The sequence below is a fragment of the Triturus cristatus genome, chromosome 2_1 (genome assembly GCF_964204655.1).
Source record: "Triturus cristatus chromosome 2_1, aTriCri1.1, whole genome shotgun sequence".
NCBI lineage: Eukaryota > Metazoa > Chordata > Amphibia > Caudata > Salamandridae > Triturus > Triturus cristatus.
In genome coordinates, this window is record NC_140581.1 from 989,854,432 (window position 1) to 989,864,618 (window position 10,187).

General features: G+C 38.5%; 1 pseudogene; it reads right to left on the reverse strand.

Moving 5' to 3' along the window:
- Positions 1-215: 215 nt before the first annotated feature.
- Positions 216-1,252, reverse strand: LOC146866182 (zinc finger MYM-type protein 1-like; annotated as a pseudogene).
- Positions 1,253-10,187: the final 8,935 nt, after the last annotated feature.

Sequence of the window (10,187 nt, forward strand, 5' to 3'; positions counted from 1 at the left end):
CACATTCATCACATTTTTCTTTCACTGCCTTTACTACAGCATGATGAGCACTCCAGCGTGTTGTTGATAGTCTTTTCACTGAGACTACAGTGTGGTCCATTAAAACATCCCATCGGTGAGTGGAAACAGCAAAGAAGGAAAACATTGTCTCGAGTTCCAAAAAAGGTCACACCCAAAGCATTTTCAGCAAAAGAGTGTTGGCCGCACAAGTTAAGCTAATGGTCCACACATCCATTAAAAATAGCTTTCGTGTTCTTTCTTTTCAAAATGGCTTGTACACCACCATGGATTCCAGCCATAGTGGCAGCATTATTGTAACCTTGAGCGCGGCACATCATAATGTCGAGTCCATCACTTTCCAGATTTTTAAGAATATCAGAACTGAGGTCAACAGCTTTTTTCCCCTTGAAAGGGAAAAATCCCAGAAACACTTCTCTTACTTCAACTTTCCTATTTTGGATTTTCACATATCTGATCACTTCAGACATTTGGTCAGTGTGTGATGTGTCAGGTGTACTATCGAAAATGATCCCAAAATACCTGGCAGATTTTATATCCAAGATAAGATACTGATGCTTTGAGTTTACATGTGCTTTGCTTTAATCTCATTAGGTGCTCTTTCAGCACTGGGTCATATTTAGAAAGCATCTCAACCATTTCAAGAAAGTTTCCTTTATTTAATGAAGATTCATCTTCATTGTGGCCCCAGAATGCCAGATTCTGCTTGGCAAGAAACAATGTGATATCGAGCAACCTGTGCAAGATGTCTCTCCACTTTTTCTTCACTATGTCCATCAAAGCAATACTTTCGGCGTCCATTGTTTTGTGCAGTCTAAGTCCTGCTGCCAATGTTTTCCATTTTTCAAGGCAATGTAAGTGCTCTTCGGATGTCTCCTGATTATGCACTTTCGGGCTCAGTTTCCACAACATCTGAAACCCAGTCACAAATTTGGATGTCGTGTCTGTAGCATTAGCGGCAAAGAGTCGGCAGCAAAAACAATATAATTTCTCACTGACGAATGAGTAAACCATCCATGATCGCAACACTTTCTCGCCATTTGGCATCACCTTGTAAAACCACTCCTTTTGCTTTTGGATCTTGCCTTGTCGCCATTCTGAAGGGGCCATCTTTGTTCTGGAAAGAAGCACTTCCTCTTTTGATGATTACAACCCGCAAATGATCTGAAACTGGTATATTCCAAAAAGAAGCATCATCTAAAATATTCCAATTTTCCCCCTTAACCTCATTCATCATCTCATTTACAGTATCATGGTTAGTCACTTTCAGTACTCTCTTCTTCAAATTCATCCATTTGAATTTCCATTTCCTTTCCTTGTTTTTCTGCTTCATTTTCTTCTATTTCAACACTATCATCAGAATCAGCGTCATTAATTGGTGGCCGAGGAACTGTGTCTTTTGATGAACCCTGGCCATCATCTGGTCTCAGACAACGTCCCCTGGGTGCACCCTTGAGATAATTTCAATAATATTTCAACAACTGGTATTTATAAGTTCATTGACGTGTTTATTTTCTTGTTTTCAAACATAAAATTATATTCTTCAAGTTTCTTAATGATATGCCCAATGCATTTCAGGCCACGCCCTTCGTCAGGGGGATATTTCTGTAATGGGTAAACACACAGCATTTAAAAGCATTTTATTTTCTTCCTCAAACTTATAATTTTTCAACATGTTGGTACCTTATATCCCCGTTGTTACAGAGTTTGCCAAGTGCAAGAGGTTGTAGTAATAAAGTTTTGCTGAAATAAAACCAGCAGTGCTGTCTTTGCGCGATTCAAAAAAAGGTAAAAGAAATGTCCATAAGAACAGTGGTTTCGAAAACATGTACGCCATAAGAACAGTAGTTTCAAAAACATGTGCGCCAAAGAATACAAACAGACCACCAAGGTCCCGTTCTTATATTTCCAAAGTGATAAGGTCAGAAGCGTGTAATTAAAGACCAAACAAAAAGTGTGATGGGTCAAAACCATGGTTACCGGGAATTGTGGCTGCGTTGAAACACGACTGTATTATGAAGAGTTTATCGCGCATTTCTAAACGACCTATAAATCAGTATTCAAGAGTCACCATTATGTGCCGTTCAAAAAAATTCAATGATGTACATGCAACGTGGTTTTGAATGGTTAAATCAACTCACTTATCTAACGATACTTGGCCCGTAGGGTCCCATATTAAAAGAGACGAGCGTAAAGATAACTGTCGATGAAAAAAGGAACTGTAAACATCGATATCAGTGATCTGGCGGCCTGGTCATAAAGAAAACCTTCTATTACGATAAGAACGCTTACCCGGTTATTTACACGTTGAAATTTCTCTGTGACTTCATTTCAATGTTCGTTACATCGGAACCCAGCGCCACATCTTATTTCCGCCGGTTTGCTATACTTCCGCGAGTTTATAACACTTGACTAATGGATAAAGGCAACAGACTATGCGCCATATAAAAGAGTAGTTTGGGAAAACAGAACCCCGGTGTATAATAGACAAGCAGGATTAAAAAGAAAATATGAAGTGTGCGTCACCCTCCGGTGAAGAAAAGTGAAAAATAAATAGAAATGGAAATAAAATAAAATACATTAAATAGAATGACGGTAATATTGTAATTCTGTAACAAACTTTCCTGACCTAGTATGTCATGCTCTGTATGCTAACCGCGATCATACATGGATGAAAAAGAATATACATAGAAGTATTCATAATGGTGCATGATCCAGATAAGATATCATACTGACAGGGTATAGTAGACTAATTCTTATTAATGACATAACAAATTCAAAGACATTCAGAGGAAAAAGGCCTGTGTTTTGTTTATAGGAAACAGTTCAAGTCAAAACGTTCATTGAGTCCTCTTGGATGAACCGAACTTAGGAAATTAATCCAGTGTACCTCCCTACGCAGGAGCTATTGTGTATTATCTCTTCCGGGAAGAATTTTGGTTTGTTCCAAGACTAAGAAATGCAATTGACTGGGATTGTGATTATGTGAATTGAAATGTACCACTAAGGGTGATTCAGAATTCTTAGTTCGAATGTTACTTTTGTGTTCTATCAGGCGTGTCTTTATCTTTCGTTCCTTTTTGCCCACGTAGACCAGTCCACATGGGCACTTCATCATATAAATCAAGTTGTTACTGTCACAATTGGCTGTGACCCTCAACTTTATAGGTGTGACTTTATGGGGATGTGGGAACTGATTCCCCTTGATAATTGCGTTACAGTTGCCACAATTGTGGCACGGTAAAGTTCCTTTATATGTGCTGTCAAAGCAGTCCTTTTGATTTAATATTTCTTTAATATTTCGTGTGCGTATATACGCAAATATTGGGGGTCTTGAAAAAAATCCTCTGAAGTCTTCTTCCAAGGTTAACAGAGGCCAATGGTTCAATATGATTCTTTTGATGTTCTGACTTTTTGTAGAAAATTTAGATACAAATACCATTCTATTTTCCTTTTTGATTTTTCTGTCTTGTGTCAATAATGTTTCTCTTTTGATTTCCTCTACTTTATTTACTGCTTCCTGTAGAATTTTGTCGGGGTACTCTCTCTCTCCCGGAATTTTTTTACCATGTTAGACATGCTTTCCTTAAATAGTTTTTCCGATGATGAAATTCTTTTCAAACGTAACAATTGAGAAAATGGAAGTTGATGGTTGATGAAAACTTTTGAAGTGTAATAAATTGTTTCTGTCGGTAGGTTTGGTGTATATCATGGTGTTCAATGTTCCATCTTTGTTATGTATCTTTACATCAAGGAAGGTTATTTCTTCTTTGTGTATGGTGTGGGTGAAACCAATTCTATCGTTTACTCCATTGAGTTTTTCTATGGTCATTTCTAACGCTGATTCAGATCCTTTCCATAAGATAAAAATATCGTCGATGTACCTTTTGTACATAATCAAATTCTCCACCCATTCATGTTGAGGCAAGATATTGTCTAGTTCAAAACGATACATGAAGATATTTGCATATGCTGGTGCTGCCCAATTTCCCATTGAAGTACCTGAGGCTTTAATAAAATATTCATCTTGCCACTTGAAGTAACTATGATAAGGGGAAAAATGAAGAAGGTCCATCAGGAACACATTTAGTTCATGGTCATTGTCTGTCAACATCAAAAAAGATTCCACTGCTTCCAAACAAAGGTTATGGGGGATGGATGTGTACAATGACTTAACATCAATAGTACATAGGATCATCTCTTTAGTGTATTTTGCTTTGTGTTCTTCCAAAATATTCAGAAAACTGGTGGTATCTTTAATGTAAGTCGACATTGATTGAACAATTGGTTGTAAATGTTTATCTAGGTATTTCCCGATGGGTTCATGTATGGTATTTATGGTTGAGACTATTGGTCTGCACGGTGGTTTTGTGGGGTGCTTATGTATTTTAGGAATCATGTATATATACGGGAGTGCTGCGTTTTTTCTTTAATAGGAATTATTTTTCTTTCATTCCAATGATACCACTATTTATTGCCTTTTCAATGATGGTACTGAGAATTTTGATGAATTCTTTGGTAGGATCTCTATTGACATGTTCATCAACTTTTGTCAAATAGTAATCCGTGTCCATGACTACCATGGCGCCACCTTTATCCGCTTGACGGATGGTTATATGTGGATTGTTTGCCAATTGTTTTAATGCTTGATGTTCCTTTTGAGTGAGATTTGTGGTTTTTGTTTTGGGCGGTTTAAGAATCCTTTCTATGTCTTTGGCAATTACTTTTCCAAAGGCATCCAAGACCTTAGGACTTGTAGGTGGCATAAATATGTTTTTGGTTCTTAACCTCATTAGGGTGTCTTTAGATGGTTCTTTGGTTTGTTCCACAATGTTGGTTAAAAAATGCTTTAATCTTAATGATCGAAGAAATTTGTATATACAAATTTGTGTTTCCAAGAAGTTTGAATGATATGTAGATACATATGATGTTCCCTTTTGTGAAACTTTCGATTGTAGGTCAGTTATGGTTTGTTTGGAGATGTTCATTACTAGATTTTTTGACTCCTCGTATTTTTTGACACTGTGTCCGATTGTGTTTTTGATTTTGTTTTTCCCATGTCCCCTCCTTGTTCTTCTGGTATAGATTCTGTTTCTAAAAAAAGTTTTAGTGGATGTTTCTGAAAGTGGTCCACTTGATGTGGAAGGTATTTCACCTCTTCTGTTGGGTTCTTTTGTCTCCATTGGTGGTCTTCTTCTGAACTGTGGGTCTTCCGATGAAGTGTCATCGGTTGATCCCCCTGTATTTGTTTTTTGTTGACAGTGTCTCGCATAGATGTCTGCCCAATTGTAAACCTCTCCTAATTTATAGTCCAGTGTGTCTCTTTTAAATTTTCTGATTTTCTGTTCATTGATTTCTTTTGTGTATGTATCTAGCTGTTTGTTGATGTCATTTAATATTTCATTTAATTACTCCTTTGTCATAGTTTGGCTGAGTTCCTGTTTTAGTTGCATAGTTTCTTTATTCAAATCTTCAATTAATTTTGCCAGTTCTTCAATGATAAATAAGATCCAAAGAACATTTGTTGAGGATATTATGCCACTTCTCTGTAAAGCGGGGATTGTTTTTACATAGTGTTGATTTGAGAGAGATACGTAACCCCCGTGGTATTCTTTGAACTTTGTGACATCTGATGAGGGTGCTGGTATGTAATAGTTGATTCACTATTCTTTTCGACATGTATAATAGCTGGTTAATATTACTTTGTTTTGATCCGGTGCTGCTGCTGGTACCTTCTGTTTCCTCAATAAGTGAGTATATCCGCTGTGTGTCTTCCTCGGTATAGCGAAAAGTATCTGCTCTTGTTTCTGTTAAATTGGATATGTCCTCATATGACATTTTGTTTGGTGGGTGCGTTTGTCCTGGTTCACTCGGAAAGTAGTATATAATGAAACATATAAGATTTAGGGCATTTGCACTCCTGCTGGTTTAGTAACTGTTACATTCCAAGTACTAATGGTAGATTGGTGCAGCCAGGTAGCCCCTCCTGGGTGCAAGGGTACTGAAGAAACTGAAATCCGCGTTTATCCTTGGTCGAGGACAACGTCCCCTGGGTGCACTCTTGAGATAATTTCAATATTATTTCAACAACTGGTTTTTATAAGTTCATTGACGTGTTTATTTTCATGTTTTCAAACATAAAATTATATTCTTCAAGTTTCTTAATGATATGCCCAATGCATTTCGGGCCACGCCCTTCGTCAGGGGAATATTTCTATAATGGGTAAACACACAGCATTTAAAAGCATTTTATTTTCTTCCTCAAACTTATAATTTTTCAACATGTTGGTACCTTATATCCCCGTTGTTACAGAGTTTGCCAAGTGCAAGAGGTTGTAGTAATAAAGTTTTGCTGAAATAAAACCAGGAATGTGTAAGTGCTGTCTTTGCGCGATTCAAAAAAACGTAAGAGAAATGTCCATAAGAACAGTGGTTTCGAAAACATGTACGCCATAAGAACAGTAGTTTCAAAAACATGTGCGCCAAAGAATACAAACAGACCACCAAGGCCCGTTCTTATATTTACAAAATGATAAGGTCCGAAGCGTGTGATTAAAGACCCTACAAAAAGTGTGATGGGTCAAAACCATGGTTACCGGGAATTGTGGCTGCGTCAAAACACGACTGTAATATGAAGTTTATCGTGCATTTCTAAACGACCTGTAAATCAGTATTCAAGAGTCACCATTATGTGCCGTTTCGAGAAAAAAAAACAATTCAATGATGTACATGCAACGTGGTTTTGAATGGTTCAATCAACTCGCGTATCTAACGATACTTGGCCCATAGGGTCGCATATTAAAAGAGACGAGCGTAAAGGTAACTGTTGATGAAAAAAGGAAATGTAAACATCGATATCAGTAATCTGCCAGCCTGGTCATAAAGAAAACCTTCTATTACGATAAGAACGCTTACCCGGTTATTTACACGTTGAAATTTCCCTTGACAATCGCGTTTTTCAGTCATGGAACAAACCAAAATTCTTCCCGGAAGAGATAATACACATATAAGGTACCAACATGTTGAAAAATTATAAGTTTGAGGAAGAAAATAAGATGCTTTTAAATGCTGTGTATTTACCCTTTACAGAAATATATATTCCCCTGACGAAGGGCGTGGCCCGAAATGCATTGGGCATATCATTAAGAAACTTGAAGAATATGTTTCATCATCTGGTCTCGACATAGTGAAGCATGGATCCACGTAATGTGGAGAGTGATTCATTTTTTCCCTTTTTTGCGTTTATTTGCTGGCATCCACTTGGCCTCTTTGATTTTTGTATTCCATGTGGCATGATTGATATAATATATCCTTGAACTATTATAAAAAAAACTGCGACTTTAAAAATACCAACAACAGCAACGACAAAAACAAAGCATGTTTTTAAGCGTGTGTAGTGGGCAGTGGGCTGATAAACGGCGGGTCTGGGAGCCATGTGAGTGATGTTTCGAACGCCGTCGACGTCCGTACGCCGACGTCGTATTGCTAATTGGACAATAATCTTGGCCGGCGGCCGGGTAACGGGTTCCTCCTGATTTATGTAGCGATTTAAAGCAGAGGCTCAGGAGCGGCATCACTAGGGTTGACGCAAAACAAAACTTTAACACGTTTTTGTGTTTATAACTAACAGAACAGAGAGATTCTTATATTTCAATAAAACATTTCTGTTGCTGGGCTGAAACAATGCATAAGAATAATTTCATAGAGTGACATAGAATCATAGACACAGTAGTATTTTGCATTTGGGTGTCACGGTGTCACCCAATGTGATGGTGTCACCCGGTGCGGTCCGCACCCCCCCGCACCCTCCTAGTGACGCCACTGGTTTAATGTGTTAACGCATGCAAAGACAGGTACGCATAAATGAAATGTGTGGACATTAGCCACTTGCCTGTTTGTTGACTTTCACATTTTGACGCTGATCTTCTGACCTATGAAGCAGATATCAGTACTTCCAAGGGCACTGGAGCCCACATTTGGGTTGCCAGTAGGCATCTTGCACATCTTTCAAACTGATGTAGGGTATAATCTTTTCTTTTGTGGAACATTTTTTTAGTCGTTCCATTAAAGATACAAAATGTTTGACAACTTTTTTTAGTCACTAATGCTGGCTCTTTTTACAAAGAGAACATACAAATCCTTAAAAGTACAGATATGGTACTAAAGGTGTTCCAAGTTTACAGGTACTGATTTCACAACAGAAGATTACTGCATGTTTTAAAACTTGCTTTGTCAGCACATTTGCTTCCATTTTATCTTAGGCAAAGGCAGCATTTTGTCGGCATGCTGGTGCTAGTTCAGTTGGGCTTCATCATGCACTCAGAGTTTATTCAGCTTGCTAGAATGTCAGACCTTTGCTGCTGTCCCTCTCGCTCTGAACTTTCTCTATTTGTTTCTTTATTCACTCTCTGCTGAGTTTTCTAAAGATTTCTACAGAGTATCAGGAAATCTGTCATTCCAAATATGTGTGCATGCATTATCAGTAGGCGTTGGTATGTGTATAGGAGAAAGGTTGCCTGGCCAACCCAGGATATGAATCACTCAAGCTGGCATGCAGCGTACTACTGTACTTTTCAACATAGATAAACCGTAAAAGAAAAAGGATCTGAGTAGAAATGTCTCTCATGAGAAAAAGCATAATTAAAAAGAGTGGAATTGACCACAATCGAGAGGACTCAAACGCTGTGAACCTTTTGGCTATGATTCAGACACTGGGATAGCAAGGTATCAAGTATGTAACAAACTGTGCTTCAACAGCACTTTAGGAAAACTGGGTGGGGTATGATGCAGCAAAAAAGCAAACAGTATGCCTGGGAGCGATGGAATCCTCCGAGCACCCTCTGAGTCATCACTTAACCGGACCAAACTGGATGTGCTGCTACATGTATACTTGCTGTTCCTTTCATCAGCTACAGAATCCCCAAGTGCACATTATCTATATTGCTCCATCTTGCATTTGGTTCTTGTAATTGAAATTAAGGCTTCATTGCCGAGCTATCCCATGCCCAACACCCCCCTACCCTCTCCCCACCCCCAGCCCCAAAAGGGGGACTGCAGGTAGAGCGATCCTTGTTGTGAGTTGTTCTTTTAGGGTAGAATGTTGAACCTTTTGATGTCATAGTATTATGACTATGCGGAATCAATACTGCAATCTCCAGTCATTTGGGTTTGGTTTTCCCTATGCCAGCAGGTTGGTGGTGTATCTCTGTGCTTGAACATATCCTTTAACTTCTGCCTTGCATCCTGGTTTCTTTACCGGAAGATTGAACTTGCTTCATGACTACAAACAACATTGAGCCTACGGTGGGGGCAGGTGTCTGACTCACCACCCTTGTTTTTGCATGTTCCTGCCTGCTGGAATATTTAATGGATTTGTATGAACTTTGTGTTTCTAGACAGATATTGCAACCTATATTAACTTTTTAATTGAAAGCATTTATTGTGCAGGAGTTTGGACAGGTACGTTCCACTGACCTACTTTGTATCGATGTTGCACACTTTCAGCCATATTATTTCGTACAAGTCAAACACTGTTGAAGCCACATTCAATTAACAGCGAAGAGGACAGACACCTGTTTCTCCGCACCAAGTTGAGGATTTTCCACATCATTGAGCTGTTTAACTTCTTTTGATAACTTTCATTTACTAAAAATAGTCTCTCTTGTATAAGACTTGTCAATATTTAAGTGTGAGTCATGAAGAGACTTATGGCCAGATGTACGGAGCATTTTACCAGTTGCAAACGGCTCATCGGACCATTTGTGGCCTATAAATGTATTTTCAAATGTACCAGCCCAATTTTGCAGGTTGGTAACATATTACTGACTCGCAAATAGAGTTTGCGAGTTGCTATTAGGAAGGGGCGTGCCAAGGATATCTCTTCCTAATAGCGAGTCGCACTGGTATGTAGGAATGTTTTGCTACCGTGAATGGAATCGCAAAACATTTGCAGTTTATCACCAGTTTCAAATTACTGGTAAGCCATTCCAAAATGGCAAGTGGTCCCCAAGGGACCCCTTCCACTCAGTGAATGAGGATGCCAACATTTTTTCAGAGCAGTCAGTGGTCCCACAGACCACTGCCCACTCTAAAAAAAAAAAAAAAATGAAAGGAAAACTTTTAATTTTCCTTTTTTAAATGCATTCCGTTTTCCTTTAAGGAAAGACTGT